This window comes from Equus asinus, chromosome 20, assembly GCF_041296235.1.
Source record: "Equus asinus isolate D_3611 breed Donkey chromosome 20, EquAss-T2T_v2, whole genome shotgun sequence".
Taxonomy (NCBI): domain Eukaryota; kingdom Metazoa; phylum Chordata; class Mammalia; order Perissodactyla; family Equidae; genus Equus; species Equus asinus.
Window position 1 is genome coordinate 89386054 of NC_091809.1, and position 19542 is coordinate 89405595.

Consider the following 19542-nt stretch of genomic DNA (forward strand, 5'->3'; position numbering starts at 1 on the left):
AAGGCACAAATAAGCACTGCTAGGAATGAAGTAAGAGATATACTACAGGCATAGTAGAAAATAATATATAAGAGTAAAATGAAATAAATTATTTTCTGATAGCAGATTTGAATGAGAGTAAAATGACGACATTCTAGACAAATAAAAATTACAAACATTTTCAAAGGAAATCTAAAAGATACACATCAGGCATAATATATGTCACTTGGAAGATCTGAGATGAAAAACACAGTTTTTAGGCCGTAGGTTAGTCAGCTTCAACAAAGATTCCCAAAAATATACTGAGTTTAACCAGATACAAGTTTATTTCTGTCTCAGGTTTAAGTCAAGGTTGGTGGCCCAGAGTATATCAGGAACACAAGCTCTTCTATAGTCTTGATCTGCCAATTTCAATACACATTTCTGTCTTGTGATCAAAGGAAGTTGCTTCAGATCCCACCATCATATCCATATTCCAAGCATCAGCAATGGTGTAAACAGAAGGAGAGAACACACTGCTTCCTTTTATAACCTACTCAAACTTAAGTACCTCTAGGGTCAAGAGAGTTGCTTTCCAATGGACATGATACACCATAGCCTGGGCTTCTCCAGGACGACTTACCAGAGTTTAAGTCCTGGAGCTAAAACCAAGGCGATGAGAACATGCAATTCCTCCCGCAATAAGAACAACTTATACCACACCTCCCTAATTCACCCACAAGCACCAACCAAATTAAAGACTTAATTCTCAGTCTCTGTAACAGAAAACTATTTATTAACATTAAAATTTACAAAGAAAGGAGAAATTGGAAAAAATGACCATCCACTCCACCCCTTCTACCACTATGGAATCTCAATAGGATCCTCTCATCACCTGAGCATCCTACCTCAAGGTAGAGGTGACTTGACTTCTTCTAGGACTGAATAAAATGTGTCATTTTTTAGGAAAACAACACAGTTAAGCCAGATCTTATGGCAACATCCAAAAGCAGGGTGCAATATACCAATTTTGACAATCCTCTTGTAAGTTTTATGCAGTTCCTGTTAGTAGAAATGGGGGCTCTAATTAACATCATTCCAAATGCACATTTCAAAATGAGAAACTCATTTTTAAGTGGCACAATTGCTTCTAGATTTATTAACAAAACTATGTTTACTAATACCATCCTCCAGCACATTTTATGTTTATTAGATACTGATAATTACATGGTTGCTTTTCTTTTGTCAAATTAAAACTTACAAAACATACATATATTCAATATTTGGTCTTATTCCCTCTTTACTATAAACAAAATTGTGAATAAATTAAAAAATGCAAACATTTTAGAAAAGAAATCCACTAAACATATATATATATATTTCTTCTTTGAAAATAACAATCATATCTTATTATTCTAAGAACCTAATGCAGTGCCTCCCCCATATAAGATTATTTTAAATACACGAGTGACACTCATATTGCAATGAAAGGTGTTTTCTGACATTGTGAGTGCCCCAACTGCTTTTAAAGAGACCCTGTTGCTACACAGGAGCCCAGTGACCTAGAGCTCACTGCACATAGAGAGTTTGAAGACATTCTAAAAGTAAAACCAGGAAAATATTGGGACTTCCAATTCCAATTCCAGAGGATGGAATATCCACAGCTATCATCTATTTTCCTATACCCAAGTCCCTCCATCACAAGGAGTTGAGAAATGATGGGACCAGTACTAAAGAAAGGATGGGGAAAATATTCACAAATCCAGCTATCCAGGTACATCTCAATTGGCTATGGAACCAAGTGCCTTTGGGTGTTATTTGACATGAAACTAGTAGGATTAGAAGGACTTCTCATTGTGGACTGGTCTCTGTCAGTATAGCCTACACCAGCCATGGAATACTGGCAGTGTCTTTGGCAGGAGCCTCTGAAGAAAATAATTGGAATATGTTCAGATCTATCTTATTATGTAAAACACCCTGAGTACTCACTGGAGGATCAGATGAGTCATCACCCCATAGAAAAGAGGATTGAGTGCAGGAGGCACAAGAAAAGGGTAAGTGTAAACAGAACAACACGGACTTGATGGTGTACATGATGGCCAAATTGATGAGTGAGGAAAGAGAACATTCTAGGACACAGAAGACCAGAATGACACAAATATGAGACCTACAAGTGCTAAAGGCCTCAAATCAGGCTTCACCCCCTGGTACCTTCAGCAGTGCCTGGAGGATGAGGGCATAGGAAACACCAATGCCCAGGACATCTATTCCAACCATAAGCAATGCCACTGTCAACTCATAAGCTCGGTTCACTATGGTTTCTGAGCAAGCAACTTTTACCACAGCCTTGTGTTCACAATACACATGGCTTATGATGGTGGTTGGGCAAAGGACAAGGCTATACAATAGGATAGGAAAGGGGATGAGGAGGAGTAATCTTGTACTAGCACTACATGCCAATGCACCCTATGAGCCTCAGATGCAGATTAGTAGAATGTTGCAGAGGGTGACATATGGCTACACAGCGATTCAGAGCCATGGCCACAAGTACACCTGACTCCAGGGAAGAGAATGCATGGATGAAGAACATCTGGATCAGACAGACAGTGTACCCAATCTCATGGGCATGAGCCAGGAGAACTGCAAGAGTTCTGGGTGCAGTGGAAGAAGCCAGGACCAGATAAATGCCACATAGCATGGCCAGAAAGAGGTACATAGGCTGGTACAAGGATGGGTCAGTCCAGATGATGAAGATGATGGTGATATTGCCCACTCCAGCAAGGAGGTAAAGGGCACACAGCAGCAATGCTATCTAGTGCTGGCTTTCCTCCAAACCTGGGATGCTTATCAGGAAATAAAGGAGGCTGGAGTAGCCTCCAGCTGGAATTACTAAGGGCCATCATCAATGACTCAGAGACAGAGGAGGGCAAATAAACCAAAATCATGATTTCTCCATTCCTGATGGATTATCACATTGTCCATATCTACCTGCATCTTCATGAGGAGAAGAAAAAGGCTTAAACGGCAAGACAAGGGAAAAAAAATTAGATACATAGAAGAAAGTGTCCTTTTCTTGAGATATTTTTTTAAAGGTGAGATATCCACATATTTGAATTAGGATAAGTGTAGTTTCATTTAGAGATAAGAGTAAACATATGCTGCTTTTAGAGAGCAGTTTAAACTCTACCATTCAATTACTCATAGTTTGGATTGTCAATTTGAGAGCATTCTCTTTATCATCTCTTGGCATTGCTGAACACTGTAAATCAATCTGTTATTTTTTAAATAATTCTCCCTCCTTTTCAAGGATATAGTACTCTACAGTTCTTCCTCCTATGTCCCCTGTCTGACCACCTTCTCCATCTACATACCATAAGTATTTTTGATTCCAGGGTTCCATTCTCTCCTCTATTCCCTATTCTGTACATTAGCTCTGATTGAGTTCATTCATTTTCATGGTTTTAACTATGTATACACTTTAATTTCTTCCAAATCTATTTTTCTAAGACAAAGACCTTTCTGAAACACAAATACTTTTTTCCATTTGCTTCCTAAATATCAATGCCACACACTTAACAGATTGAACACTGAATTAACTCACCTATCCTTCTCAAATCTGATGCATCTCCTTTTTGTCCATGCTTTGGTGCATTACATCACTATCTACCCTCCAAAACCAATACAGAAACTTGGAAGAAATCCATACTCATTCTTATCTCTCGTCCCTTTTATCTATTCACCTGTTCCTGCTGACTTTACTTTTAATTCCATTTATGTCCATTCATTTTTCTCAACTCCTAATGTCACTACCTTAGTGCATACTTCCAGTTTCCTTCATCTCAATTGTTTCCCTAGATCATCCAGGCTTTGCTATTACACCCTTCAAGCCACTCTCCACCCTGAAGTCAGAGGGTTTTTCCTAAGATACAGATCACATGTCACATTTGAGGTTAAAATCCTTCAATAAATTTAATCCATGAACAAAATCATACATTTAAGACTGGTATACAAGGTTTTCAATAGCTACCTTATATAAATTATCCTAAATCAGTTATAGTTATCACTACCATTAACATTAATAATAAAGGATCATTGAGTATGAGATCGATGGCCTCTTTCCTTTTTCTTTGTCTTAGTGAATCTGCTTCTCTGTTTCAAACTTTTGCTATGTCTATCTCTTATCATGATGTGATGATGATTCAGTGTTTATTGCACCCCCATTTTAACAAGTACTAATTAAATATATACTCTATTTTACCTTCTCCATGTGGTTCATCTCCTGAACATGAAAACACTTGAAACTGGATATGTTTGTGTCTGTATGTTTGTCTTAAAAGACAGACATAATCTGAAATAATTGTATTTTTCTATGTAAGGGAGGGGTGTGCAAGAATACGTATGCATAAAAAGAGTCATACTCGGTTCTTGTGGATTATACATCTATAGGTCACTCTGAGTATCTTTTTCTTAAATCAATGATGACTGCAATAGGCCCCAAAACTCTGAACATGGCAGCTACAAAATCTGAAATGGCTGACGGGCACATGGTCTCCCACCCTTTCTTTTTCTTCCAGATTCAAATCCACTTATAACTTCAAGTAACAGTGACACGTTTTTATTGAGACATTCAGGAGAATCTCATAGTCTTGTAAAAAAATCACATTTCATTGCTTAAGATTCTACATAGTGAGAAAATTCTCTTTCTAACTACTCCTGTTCTACTGCAAATTACAGCCCATTTCTCACTTTTTAGCTGAGAAGTCAGAAACCAGCTGTGCCTTTGTGGAAGGCCATCCATCACTTTGATAGGAGCAGTGTCAGCAGAGCAGTGGAGGATGAAGCCAAACTACAGTGGGTGAAGGAGAGAAGCAGAGATGTATGTGCCTGAGTATAACCTGCCTCTTCTTTATGCTGCATAGTCTGTGAGTCTAGAGTAAAAGCCTTGAGCTGCTCTTTAAGTATTAATTACTAAAGTAAGCAAGAGGTCCCTCAGTGATTCTTAGAGGAAAAGCAAAAGGGTCTTTATTTCAATGACCCTAAAATGGAAGTTATCTTTAGATCTCTGACTAGGAAGCGGAGGACAATTTGCAAAGAACTGCAGTTGTAAATTCCTAATTATTCATGTAAATTCAGTCCAAGTAAACTGCTTCCTATGAAGTCCCTAAATTCTATAAGATAGTATGCATGTCTCCTTTCTTTCCTATCAAATCATTTTACCAGCCGTGTCACTGCACTGATTACCTGGCACTATAAAACTGTCAGTGTCAGTCCTTGAAGAGTAGGGACTCTATCTTGTTTATGGCAACAGTCACAGGACAAGTTCCAGAAGTGCCAGAATGTAACTGGTACTCGGTAGAGTTTGCTGAATAAACGAATAGCTATATGCTAACATTAAAATAACTAGATGAGTTTCTAAAACAACCCGGAATTACAGGAACTTGAGAAGACAGTCACTGAACTTAAGTGATATGAGTGAAATAGCAGACAGTGTGGTGTCTCTGAGGGATGAACTGATTGAGTCTCAATGCTTCTCACCTGAAGTGATACACTGAGTACTTCATAGAAGAAGGAATCCCATTGAATCTCTCTGGCATAAGAGGCTATGACAGGATCCCAGATGTGTGTTAGAAATAAAGGACTCCTGTGGTCACTACTGGTCACTTCTTCCGCTGTTTCTGTCGCTACAGGCAAGGAGGGTCCTCTATGGGCTGTGGCCTGTCCCTGTCTCTTTTATCTCCTACTGAACAGTGACATAGACTTTATGATAGTGGTAGAAGGAAGATACAGACACACAGACAGAGAAATTGGAAGAGGGCACAGAAATAGTGGGTTCATGGTGATGACCTACTGGGAGAGGGAGAAATAGAAATCAAACACTCAGAGGCAGCATTCAGGTGTCAGGAGAGACACACACAATCACTAAAATATCCCTATAATGAGGGCACTGTTTTCCTGGCCCTGAACTGACTTTGAGGATGAATGCTTTAAAGTCTTGAATCAAAGTTAAGCGGGACTCAGCAACATGGAGAGAATTTAGAAAAAGGTGAAAATTCCCAGGCTCAGGAAGGTCCTACTAGATCCTCTCTGCTAAGCTGCAGAAACACTCTGAGTCCCCAGTTCAATCTCCATGATAGCCTTTTGCCCTAGCTTGAGAGTAACAGTGGTAAAAAGGATTTTATATTCATAAGGGCTACATAGCAATCTCTGAATACCAAAGAGGAAATCAAACACATCATTCAAGGTCTGTGCAGCCAAAGTTTTCCAAGGATATGAAACATAAGTGCTAGCTCTGGGAAGACTTGTATAGAGTAGATAAATCAGCTATGTCTACATGCACCATATATGATAATGAGGATACCAACTTAGGAGCATGCTAAAGGCCCCTGTGAATGCTTCAGCTGACAGTGAAGATTTAAGGGGATTGTAAGTATCTGCAAGCTCTCAGGTTAGCTTGTGCAAGGTGTGATCTGAAGGGTGGAAGCTAAGAGGAATGGAACAGAGAAAGTTAGTTTTGAGGAGTCACATCTGGGGAGAACAGCTACTCTGAGACAAGAAATAAAAATACTAAGGAACTAAAATACTCAGAGGTGTCAAACCAGAGATATTGGAGACTTGGAGCCACCCTAGCCAAAAAAATAACTCCTATCACAGGGTTTATGAGAAAGGCAGAGGTCGAATGTCAATAGTCTTTCCCAAAACCACTACAAAGGGATATGAATGAAAGACACAGTTTGGGATGGAATATTTCATCCAATATTACTGTCACGTAATAAGGAACATTATTCATCAGAGAAGGGTGATTTAAGCTCTAGCGAGTCTGGAGTGGAAAGCTGTCCATATTCTGGGCTGCCCCTTGGATTAGGGTTGAATGGGTCTGCTCCAGAAATCACTTGACTAACCCCTGAGAGCATCAGAGGACTTTTCTTGTTTCAATATGAAAAGCGTTAGACACTGGAGGATGCTTGATATAGAGTGGGGAGGGCTTCTAGAAGAGCACACCAAAGCAGAGCATCTCATGGATCTAATTTATTCTAAAACCCCAAACTCCAGGGATGTTGAGCAAAGTCAGGGAGCTGCCCTGAACAAAAAAAGGCTGAATACACGCAGCTGAAGCTAGGAGAGCAGAAGCAGCTAGAGAAGGTATTGCAGCCTGAGAGCCTCTTCCAAGCTCCTCCTGAAGTAGTAAGTAAGCCAGTCAATGACCTGCAGCCTGAGAGGTGAGGGGATGGGTGTGTCCCATGTTCCTGTACTTCTGTTCTGTCCTCATCTCTGAATTTGATTATAGGCCTTATTTTGGGGCTCCATGGTTGGCTTTCCTTATTTGACTCTTCACCTTTAGTACTTCCCTTCTCTCAGGCTCTTCACTTTTGTAGAGACTGAGGTCTGTGATCAGGAAACAGGAGAGGAATGATTCTGAGCTTGAAGATGAGGTGACACTCTCAAGAGGATGGGACTTTCCAGCCAGAAGACCATGCAAACAAAACGTAATACAACAACACGTTCAAAAACCAGAAACAAAAGCATGCATTTCTGTGTCACATAAGAGAATCAGTAAAAGTTCACTGAATAAATGATAAATGAAGAGGTTTAGAATAGTAACTTCTAAATAATAATTCTAGATCCAAGATCCCCAGAACAAAAAGTAGTTTCAAGAATCATTGGTATTAACCAAAATACCCATTAGAAACAAAAAAACTACTTCATAACATTTGATAAAAGACATACAACTTTAAAAACAATGGACATAATATTTCATGAAATGTCTAGCTGATTTTCCATTAAATTCAACAAAAAATATGAAGATATTTGCCATCACAGTCGTTTTACACTGAACATGAATTTCTATCCTTTTCAGTGAGATATAAGACAAAAATTAAGAGATGTTGATATTTGTAAAGAGTGAAAATGTCAATGTTTTGAAGCAATGTTTTGGCCTACCTAAAATGCCAAAGAAAGAGTATCAATGGGAAAATTGTAAGAATTGACAATAGTTCAGGAAAGTAGATGATATACAAGACAAAATAACAAAAAAATACACTTCCAACATATAAAATAAATACAAAATATTTGCTTTACCAGCAACAGATAATTGGTTGTTATGAAAATACAGGGGTAAAATTAAAAAAAACATTTAGAAGCGACAAGACTTTGTCAAAGTAGATGAAATAACAAAAACCAATATAATAACATCAAAAAAGATCAATTTAATGGGCTTCCGTATGCTAGAAACAAACAATGGGATACATAATGCAGAAAAATCATATTCACTAAGTGTATCCCAAACTACTAAAATTGATAAGAAGAAGAGCAAATAATTACACAATTTTAACAAGAGACTGTTTAAACATTTAAATAAAGGCAGAAAGGGTCTTCATTACTAAATGAAAATTGTGGTAGCATAAAAATGTCACCTTTTTTTTTTCAGAATTAAGATTCAGATTTAACAAAATGCCAACCAAAAATGTGCTATTTTAGCACTCAATGAAGGAATTCTAAAGTTAATGTAGAAAAATCAATATGAAAAGAGCTTTAAAATTGAAGACAGCAAGAATAATATAGTCCTGTTTTGAATTACATTTAATATAAAACTAGAATTTTTAATTCAATTTGATATCGCACAAAAATAATCAGAAAGGAATATGAAACACCAGATTGTCCAGAAGTAGAATTTTATGCATACAAAAGTATATATGTGATGAAGGGAGCATAAAATAATAAGCTGGGGGAAAATGTAGAAGCCACCGGTTAATTAATTTCTTTCTTTACATACTTCTCATTAACAGCAAAAATCATTCCTTATAAATAAGGTATGTCACAAAACCAAAAGGTTAAGGATTAAAAATTTAAAGGCTCCAGGAAATGAATATTGGTCAAAATTTTAAGTAAAGAATGATTTTCTGTGTTTCTTATTTGGAGAGTAAAATGTTTTGACAATTTGATGAAAGCTAAACAGATCATCTCCCCAAGAAAAAGAACAGTAATAATAACAAAGATAAAGACAGGGTGTTTCATGTATAAATTAGGGTAGTTCACAGACTACTATGGAGACTGTCCATAAATACTTGGTTACAGGCTCCAATGTAAGCCTAAAAATCTAGAAAAAAGGATGAAAGGACCATAGTATAAATCTGATTTTTACAGGTAAATAGAGCTAACCCTAAAAATACGTAAGCGTTGTGTAAAACCAAATAAAATTATGGTAAATGTTATAAATCCACGTAATAAAATCCTATATAATCATTGAAAACAATGTTTATAAAATTTAGTGTTAGTTTGAAATTTATGTGTATCATGATAAGAAAAAGCACAAAATGAATAATTCTATTTCTATAAAATTTAAACTATGTAAAGGACTGCAAAGAAAAATATTAAAATTTTTAAATGCTAAAATATTAATTATCAGTATCTGGCTGGTGGGATGTGGATTTATAGTTATTTTTTTCTTCATATTATTTGTTTCCTAAAATTTCTATTGTTTTATTTTTCTATTTTTTTATTAACTTCATGGGAAATATGTACTTATCATAATTAATAATGGCCTAGTCATTCATTCATTCATTCAGAAGGATGAGGAATGAAGCCTAGAATTTACACGTCATGCCATTAAATTAAATAAAGCCAGAGATTTGAAAAAGAAAATATTAATACCTAGCTATTTGACAAAGCAAGGTATCATTCACAGACAAAAGTAACAAAAAGAAATTCTTAGATGGGCAAGGATTCCCAAAGCATATTGTTCAAGTACATTTTTTAAATTGTGGTAATATATATATAACATAAAAATTTACCATCTTAGTCATATTTAAGTGCATAGTTCAGTGGCATTAAGTACCTTTACATTGTTGTGCTACCATCACCACCATCCATTAACAAAACGCCTTTCACCTTGAAAGACTGAAACTCTATACCTATTAAACAGTAACTCCCAATTCGGACTTCCTCAGTCCCTGGCAACCACCATTCCACTTTCTGTCTCCACGAGTTTCACTACTGTATGTGATTCATATAGTTGGAATCATACAGCATTTATCTTTTTGTGATTGGTTTATTTCACTTAACATAATGTCCTCAAGTTTCACTCATGGTACAGCATGTGTCAGAATTTCCTTCCTTTGTGAAAATAAATAATATTTCATTTATGTATACATCACATTTTGATTACCCATTCACCTGTTCATGGACACATTGTTTTGATTACTGTGGCACTATTAGTTTTAAATTCAAGAAGCGTGAGTCCTTCAACTTTGTCCTTCTTTATCAAGAATCCTTGGCCATTCTGGGTCCCTTGAGATTTCATATGAATTTTAGGATGGATTCTTCTATTTAGGAGAAAATATCATTGGGGTGTTATAAGAATTTCAGTGAATCTGCAGACCACTTTTGAGTAGCATTGCCATTTTAATAATGCTAACTCTTCCAGTCTGTGACGATGGGATATATTTCCATTTCTTTGTGATTTTAATTTCCATCAGCAACATTTTGTGGTTTTCAACATACAAATCTTTCAGATCCTAGCTTAATTTTATTCCTAAGTATTTTCTTTTTTTTTTTTGATGCTATAGTAAATGAGACAGTTTTCTTAGTTTCTTTTCAGATTGCTCATGATTACTGTATAGAAACACCACTGATTTTTGTCTTGATTTTTTATCCTAAAGATTTGTGAAATTTATAAGTTCTTACAGTTTTTTGTGAAATCTTTAAGATTTTCTACATATAACATCATGCTATTTTTGCACAAAGGCAATTTTACCTCTTTCTTTCTAATTTGGATGCCTTTGTTTCTCGTTCTTGCCTAATTGTTCTAGCTAGAACATCCAGTCCTATGTAAAACAGAAGTGGGAAAAGCAGGCATACTCATCTTGTTCCTGTTCTTTGAGGGAAAGCTTTCAGTTTCTCACCATTGAGTGTGATGTTAGCTGAAGGCTTTTCCTAAATGATCTTGGTCATGTTGAGATGGTTTCCTTCTCTTCCTAACACGTTGAGTAATTTTTATCATGAAAGGGTGTTGAATTTTGCCAAAGCTTTTTCTGTATTAAGATGCTCACGTGGTTTTTGTCCATCATTCTGTTAACATAACACATTACATTTATTTATTTTTGTATATTGCATCATCCTTGCATTCCATGAATAAATCCCATTTGGTCATAGTGTATAATCCTTTTAGTATGCTGCTGAATGCAGTTTACTTGTATTATGTCAAAGAATTTTGTATCACTTTTCATCAGAGACATTGGTCTGTATTTTTCTTTTCTTGTAGATTTCTTGTCAGGCCTTAGAATCAGGGTAAAGTAGGCTCAGAGACTCCAAACTCAGAGAATGAGTTTGGAAGTGTTTCCTCATCTTTGATTTTTTGGAAGAGTTTCAGGAGGATTAGAGTTAATTCTTCTTTAAGTGTTCGGTAGAGTTCAACAGTGAAGTCCTCTGTTCCTGGGCTTTACTTTGCTGAGAGGTTTTTCACTATTGATTCAATATCCTTAACAGTTATAGGTGTGCTAAGATTTTCTATTTGTTCATGACCCAGTCTTGATAGACTTCATAGACTGTATATTTCTACAAATTTATCCATTTCATCTAGGTTACCCTGTTTGAGGGCATACAATTGTTCATATTATTCTTTTATAATCCTTTTTATTTCTGTAAAATCGATTGTACAGTCACACGGTCACTTCTCATTTTTTTATTTGTCGTCTTTTTTCCTTAGTCAATCTAGCTAGAATTTTGTTAGTTTTGTTGTTCTTTATGAAAAACTGACTCTCGTTTTTATTTATTTTCTCTAGTGATTTTCCATTATATATTTTTTTTATCTGTGCTCTCATATCCTTTCCTTCCTTAGGCTAGATATCAGTTTAGTTTATTCTTCTTTTTCTAGTTCCTTAAGGTTTAAAGTTAAGTTGCATATTTGAGGTCTTTCTTCTTTTTAATGTAAGCCTTTACAACTATAAATTTCCCTCCTATCACTGCTTTTGCTGAATTTAGTATGCTGTATTTTCATTTGTCTCAAGATATTTGATAATTTCACTTATTTCTTCTTTGACATATTGGTTGTTTAAGATTGTCTGTTTAATTTCCACGTATTTGTGGATTTTTCTGTTTTCCTTCTGCTATTGATTTCTAGTTTTATTCCATTACGATTGGACAATATACTTTGTAATATTTTGATCTTTTAAAATTTATTAAGACTGTTTTGTGATCTAACACTTGGTCTGTCTTGAAAAATGTTCCATTTGCACTTGAGAAGAAAGTGTATTCTGCTGTTTTTGCATGGAATGTTCTGTATATGTCTGTTAGGTCCAGTTGTGTATAATGTTGTTCAGCTCTGCTTCTTCATTATTGACTTTCTGCCTAGTTGGTCTATTTATCATTAAAAGTGGAGAATTGAAGTCTCCTCCTATTATTGCAGAACAATCTATTTCTCCTGTCAATTCTGTGAAAGTTTGCTTTACGTACTTAGGACCTCTGATATTTGGTACATATATGCTTATAATTGTTATAGATTCCTGGTTAATTGACCCTTTTATCATATATGATATCCTCCTTTGTCTCTTGCAACAGTTACTTTAAGCCTATTCTGTCTGATGTTAGTATAGGCACCTCTACTCTCTTTTGGTTACTATTTGCATAGACTTTTTCCCCATCTTTACACTTTTAACTTATGTGTGTCCTTAGTTCTAAAACATGTAGACAGCATATAGTTGCTGTCTTTTTCATGCATTCTGCCAGTCTCTGTCTTTGACTGGAGAACTTGATCCATTGTATTTAAAGTAATGCTCATAAGGAAGGACTTACTATTGCCAATTGTTAATTTGTTTTCTGTATGTCTTATACCTTTGTTTTCCCTCATTTACTCCCTTATTGGCTTCATTTATGGTTCATTGATATTTTTGTAGTGATACATTTTAATTCCCTCCTAATTTTCTTTTGTGTATATTTGATAGACATTTTGGAGAGGCCTGGGGGTTACCATAAGGATTATATACAACATCCTAAAGTTATGATAGTCTGTTTTAAATTATAGCAGCTTAACTAAGAGCACATATGAAAACTACTCCTTTATAGTTATGCCCCCTTTTATGTTATTGATGTCACAAATATATCTTTATATATTGTGTAGCCATTAACATATATTGATAATGTTTTTGTTTTTTAATACCTGAAAAACAATAAAAAGTAGAGTTATGAACCAAAACTGCAACAATATAGGTTCTAATACTTGTTGATGTTTGATGGTTAGATTTATGTGTTCACTTGGATGGGTCACTGTGACCAAATATGTGCTCAAACATTCTGGATGTTTCTGTTATGTTGCTTTCGCATGACATTAACATTTAAATCAGCAGACATTGAGTAAAGCAGATTGCCCTCCATAACGTGGGTGGGCCACGTCCTGTCAGTTAAATACCTGAAGAGAACAAAAGTCTGACCTCCCTTGAGCAAGAGGGGATTCTACCAGAGGATAGCCTTTAGACTGGAACTGCAGTATAAGCTTTTCTTTTTTCTGCAGCCTGACAGCCCACTTACAAATTTAAGACTTCATAACCTCCATAATCTTGTAAGCCAATTTCTTAAAATAATTTTCTATATAAAATAAATAAATAAATATTTAAACACTCTACTGATTCTGTTTTTCTGGAAAGCCCTGGCTAGTACACCGTGTTTTTACTTGCACAACTTCATATTTTTATGGCATTGAGTTACTGTTTAACATCCTTTCATTTCTAATTGGAAGACTCCAGATAGCGTTTCTTGTAGGGCAGTTCTAGTGTTAACGACTGTTTTGGCAAATAAAGAATGCTTGATCAACAGTCTTTTTCTTTCAGTGCTTTAAATATATCATCCCACTGCCTTCTGGCCTACAAGATTTCTGCTGAGAAACCTGCTGATTATCTTATTGTGACTCCTTTGAACATGATAAGTAGTTTTTCTTTTACTGCTTTCAAGATTTTTTGGTTTTGATTTTTAGCAATTTAGTGATAATATGTGTTGCTGTGGGTCTCTTTATCCTACTTGGAGTTCACTGAGCTTCTTATATTTGTATATCCATTTCTTTCCTCAAATTTCAGTGGTTTTCAGACATTATTTCTTCAAATAAACTCTGCCCATTTTCTCTCTACTCTCCTTCTGAGACTCTCATAACATGTATATTGATTATTTGCTAGTGTCACATAAGTCTCAGGTTTTGTTCACTTTCTTTCATTCATTTTCTTTTTAATCCTCAACCCTATAACGTCAAATGTCCTGTCTTCAAGTTTGCTGATTTTTTTCTTCTGCCTATTTGATCTGCTATTGAAACCCTGTAGTGAATTTTACAATTCAGTAATTGTATTTTTCAGATCCAGAGTTTCTGTTTGCTTCTATTCAACAGTTTCTCTCTTTGTTGATTCTCATTTTCTTCATATATTGATCTTCTGATTTCCTTTAGTTGTCTCTGTGTATTCTCCTTTAGCTCTTTGAGCATATTAAAACAGTTGTTTTAAAGTCCTTGTAAGTAACTCGTGCTTGTATTTCTTTAGTTGATTTCTAGAAATTTGTTCTTCCTTTGAATGGGCCATGTTTCTGTTTCTTTGTATGCCTTGTGATATTTTGGCAAAAATTTGGCATTTAAAAAAATAGACACTTTCCCTGTCTTTAGTGACTGGCTCATGAAGGTGGAGATCTTCACAACTCACCCCATCATGGAGGCTTAAGGTCTTCACAGGCCATTTCTGAGCATGTGCCTCCCCGGGCTTGTGCACACACTTTTTTCCTCTAATTCCCTCATATAAACAGCTATTTTTAAGTGTCTTAATTTCTGTAAGTGTCTCACTCATGCATCTCAGGGATTTAGATGTTGAATTGTATACCTCTGTAATATTTCACCCCAAGGTATGCACAGATGTGTAGATCCCTGCAGTTTTACATGTTGCTGTGCCCACCACTTCCTTCAGCAACCTCCAACCTAATATACAAATGATGCCATCATTACTGCCTGAGCTCCAGGTGAAGCAAGACAGGAATCAGTGCCTCAGGCAGCCACCAAATAAGCCAACAACTGCAGACAAATTCTACATTTTACCTTCCATAACAAGAAAGGAACTGGAAATTGGGTTGATTCCTCCTGCCTGTACAACACTGCACAAGGGAGAGGGTGGAGCAAGGGTGAGAAAAATTCCACAAAACTTCCTGCCATTTTAAGTGTGGCGTTTCTTGATTGAGCATTCACTTGGTTGGTACACATTCTTACTTAGATTCTAGAGCTCCCACAAAGCTATGTTGGTCATTCTGTTGCTTACTTAGTATTCCTGTGGGAGAACAAGATCCCAGAGCATTCTAGTCTACCATTTTGCTGACATTAGTACTAAAATTTTGTTGCTGCATTTCCCTCCTTATATGTTTTATTAATAACATTGATGATTTTAAAACATAACATTCCTTTCATAATAATAAGAGGAAACAAATGATATTCTACAGGGGACTGACTTATTGGCTAAGATGTTATGGAAAGAGTACTGGAATTGAAGGCAGAATATTAAAATCTTGTTGTAGCTTTGCCACTTATTAGTGATTTTAATATATCATTCTCAACCAGACAAACCATTCAACCCCTATTTCCTCATATGAATAACAAAACCTGTATGGTGAAGATTAAATAAAGTGGTTTATGTCAGAAACTATTGCCCAACAACAAAGCATTCAAAAGAAAAGACCAGTTAGTGTTCTCATGGTGGCTACTTATTCTCCTCCTGAAGATCCCCAAGAATGGAGACAATTCTACTCTCTAAATTTACCTTCATATTACGGCTCAATTGTATCCCTCAAAATTCATATGTTTAAATTCTAACCTCTAGTACCTCATAATTAACCATATTTGCAGATAAGGTCTTTAAAGACATAAGTAAGTTAAAATGATGTCTTTCCAGTGGGCACTTATACAAGACTTAAGAAAAATAATTTGGAAACAGGCATGTGCATGCACAGAGAGTAGCAACGTGAAGACACCAGAAGAAGAAAGCCATCTACAAGCCAAGTAGAGAGGCCTTAGAAGAAACCAATCTGGCTGACACCTTGATTCTGGACTTCTAGCCTACAAAACTGTGAGAAAATAATTAGCTGTTGCTTTAGTCACCCAGTCTGTAGTATTTTGTTATGGTAGACCTTGAAAACTAGTATACTCCTGAATTGTCTATTTCTTCATAATGTATGTCTCTTGAATTTTGTTCATGATCCAATTTCAGGGACATAAATTCATTAAATGTTTACTTTTATTATATTAAAATCTTTATCAAGACCTTAGATCTTCTTTTATTCTTGGGTAAACTTTTTTCTGAGAGTCTCTAAGAGATAGAGAGTGCACTATGTTAAAAAGGATTGAGTTATTGTCCATGAATCTTATACCTATGCACAAGTTTTGACCCTCACTGAGCTAACCACAACCTATTCTTGTTTCCCTTTCATTCACAGATGCATACTGAGAAGAAGATATAACATGATATGGATGCCACCATGAATATAACCAATGACTCAAGGTCTCGGGTGTCTGAGTTCATCCTTGTGGGTTTCCCAGGCATTAATGAGTAGGAACATTGGCTTTCCTTCCTACTGGTTCTGCTCTACCTCTTAGCTCTTGGTGCCAATCTCCACATCTTGATCGTCATCCAACATGAGCATAACTTTCACCAGCCCATGTATCACTTCCTTGATATCTTGGCTGTAGTAGACATTGGCCTGGCGACTACCATCATATCCAAGATTCTGGCCATCCTCTGGTTTAATGCCAAAACCATCAGCTTCCCTGAGTGCTTTGCTCATATCTATGCCATTCACTCTTTTATGTGCATGGAGTCAGGCATCTTCATCTGCTTGGCTGTAGATACATATATAGCCATTTGCTGTCCCCTTTAGTATCCCTCCATAGTCACTGAGGCTTTCATGATCAAAGTCATATTATCTATGATACTAAGGAATGGCTTGTTGACCATCCCAGTGCCTGTATTGGCTTCTCAGAGACATTACTGCTGCAGAAATGAGATTCACCACTGCCTGTGTTCCAACTTGAGGGTCACTAGTCTGGCCTGTGATAACATCACCATTAACAGATTTTACTACTTGGTCTTGATCTGGGTTATGGTTGGGAGTGACATTGGTCTCGTCTTTTCTCCCTATGCTTTAATTATTCATTCAGTGCTGAGGCTGAACTCTGCTGAAGCAACGTCTAAGGACCTGAGTACCTGTAATTCTCATCTCATCCCCATTTTCTTTTTCTATACAGCCATTAATGTAGTATCTGTCACACATCTGGCAGGAAGAAAGGTTCCCTTCATTCCTGTTCTCCTCAATGTACTGCAGATTGTCATCCCCCCAGCCCTTAACCCCATGGTGTATGCCCTTAGGACCCAGGAGCTGAGAGTGAGCTTCCAGAGAGTGCTTGGTTTGGGTGACAATGTGGCCAGGAAGTAAACCAAAATAAATGACAGAATATTAGAAGCCATATTGAAGAAAGAGAACAGGTTAACAGTCCTAGGTTAAAATTCCAAGTATCTCAACTATTAGGAACATCAATTCAAATTAATTCACCAATTTTATATATAACATACTATGTACAAGACATTCTTCTAAATATTACAAATATTAACTCACTTAATTTCATAACAACCCTATTAAGCTAGTACAATTATTATTTATATATTTTACAGATGAAGACTGAAAGTTGAGAAACTTGCCCAAAGTCAAAAAAATGAAGAAAATTGCTGAGCAAAATTAGAACCCAAGCTGTCAGCCTCCAGAGTCCCTCTCTTAACTCCTTCTGTCTATTCAAACTTGCTACTAATTTTTAAAAGTGTAAATTAAGATGGCAATATATAGTAATGATACCTAACTAAGTGAAATTATGAACAACTTAGGTTTTAATTTTTAAAAAGTCTTTAAATCTTGGCAGTGATATTCCTGTCTAATGGTAAATGCAGCATCTTTTGGATTCTCCATAATCACTCAATGGACTCTCTTAGTTATGTCTATGGACAAGGCAGCATTGGACCATGTACCTTCACATGTTTTAAACAGTGATCCAATATACCAAGAACAGAAGAATTGACAGTTGACAAACAGTAGTGCACCAATGGGTGGGTCAAATTGCCTGTTTTTCTTTCCGCATGGTGTTTAGGTTAAGTCCCTGAGATCATTTGACATTTCAGGGAGAAAAAAATAAGCCCCGAAAGAAAGATACTGGAATTTCTTCTAATCTTACCATCCAAGAGATTGGATTTCCACTTCTACTAATGTCTGATAGGATAATTCAGACAAAGCCTCCCAGTGAGCACTAGTAGACATGATGAACAAAATATCTTTAAATGTGTAAAGAAGGATTGGAAAAGTAACAGATTAGTAAAATTTATGTGGCTAAGACCTGAGTGTAAAAGAAAACTCAGAGAATTCCTTTAAACTCCAACATGTAAAAAGAGCTTAGAAGTTGTCACTCCCATCCTTACATCAACAAAAAGCTGGACAGACTGAAAACCAACAACTTTTCTTGGACCCATCAGAGAAGTGAGATCACAGGGCTAACTGTCATCCTGGAGTCAGAGAAATACCCTTCCCCTGGGTGGGATATGGCTCTAACATTGTCTTTTCTCCTGTAGAGGAGCGCTGTGTTATGGAGAATGCTCTGAGTTTATTTTACAGTGTTAACTTTTCCCCTCACCCTACCAGAGTCAGAAGACAACTCTCTTGGATGTTTACTGTGAAAATTTGCTAGGGCTGCTGGGTGCAAAGAGTGGGGCCTCCCTAAGGCTTAAGCTCCCCTGTATTTCTCATTCTCAATCTAGATCACTCATCCTCCAGCAGTTTGTCAAAATTGCCTCTAAAGTTGTCCTACCACCCTGTGGCTCCAGCAGCTTATACTCCAAGTAGCTGGATTCTCTGCATTCACCTGATTCTCCAAACTTTGGGGTGGCAGTTTGCCCTGTGACATCAATTCTCCAGTGGGTCCAAGGGAAGTCATTGATATTCCTTTTTTCCTGATTTTTCTTCTTGTAAGGCCAGAAGTGATGACTTCTAAGCTGTTTACACATCAGCAGTCCTAGTTTGTATTATAACCCAAAGTACAAAATAAATTTTCATAAGTTTAAAATATTATAAGTATATAATTTAATAAATAAATGAATGGAAGGTAATAGACAAATCTTCCATATAAAAGAATTCCAAATAATTTATGTAGATACACCATGCTCAAGTAGGTGGAACATAACTCTTCACTTCTTAAGCGTATAAAGACTTCTCTCCAATGAACACAGTATGGGAAGTTTCTTCATTTACAAATGAAGAAACCTGACAAACACTACATCAGCCAGGTGGTCAAGTTTACATCAACAGTGATAAATCGACTTCGTCATATGTATCCGTGATACAATATGATGAGAATGGCACTTTATCTCTGTAGTCTTCTTCCAAAACCTACATAATCCCAGTGTCATCATGAGAAAAATATCAGACAACCAAGAAGATCTTATGGAGACCTGGAGCCTAAATGCATTGTGGTATCCTGGTGGAATCCTGAAATGGAAAAAATATATTAGATGACACCTAAGGAAACATGAGTAAAATATGTATTTT

The 19542-nt window shown here is 36.3% G+C and overlaps 2 pseudogenes; one reads left to right on the top strand and one right to left on the bottom strand.

Moving 5' to 3' along the window:
• Window positions 1-1943: 1943 nt before the first annotated feature.
• LOC106828930 (olfactory receptor 52L1-like) lies at window positions 1944-4756 on the bottom strand (annotated as a pseudogene).
• An 11669-nt stretch (window positions 4757-16425) lies between these two features.
• On the top strand, window positions 16426-17391 carry LOC106828995 (olfactory receptor 56B34-like; annotated as a pseudogene).
• The last annotated feature ends 2151 nt before the right edge of the window (window positions 17392-19542 follow it).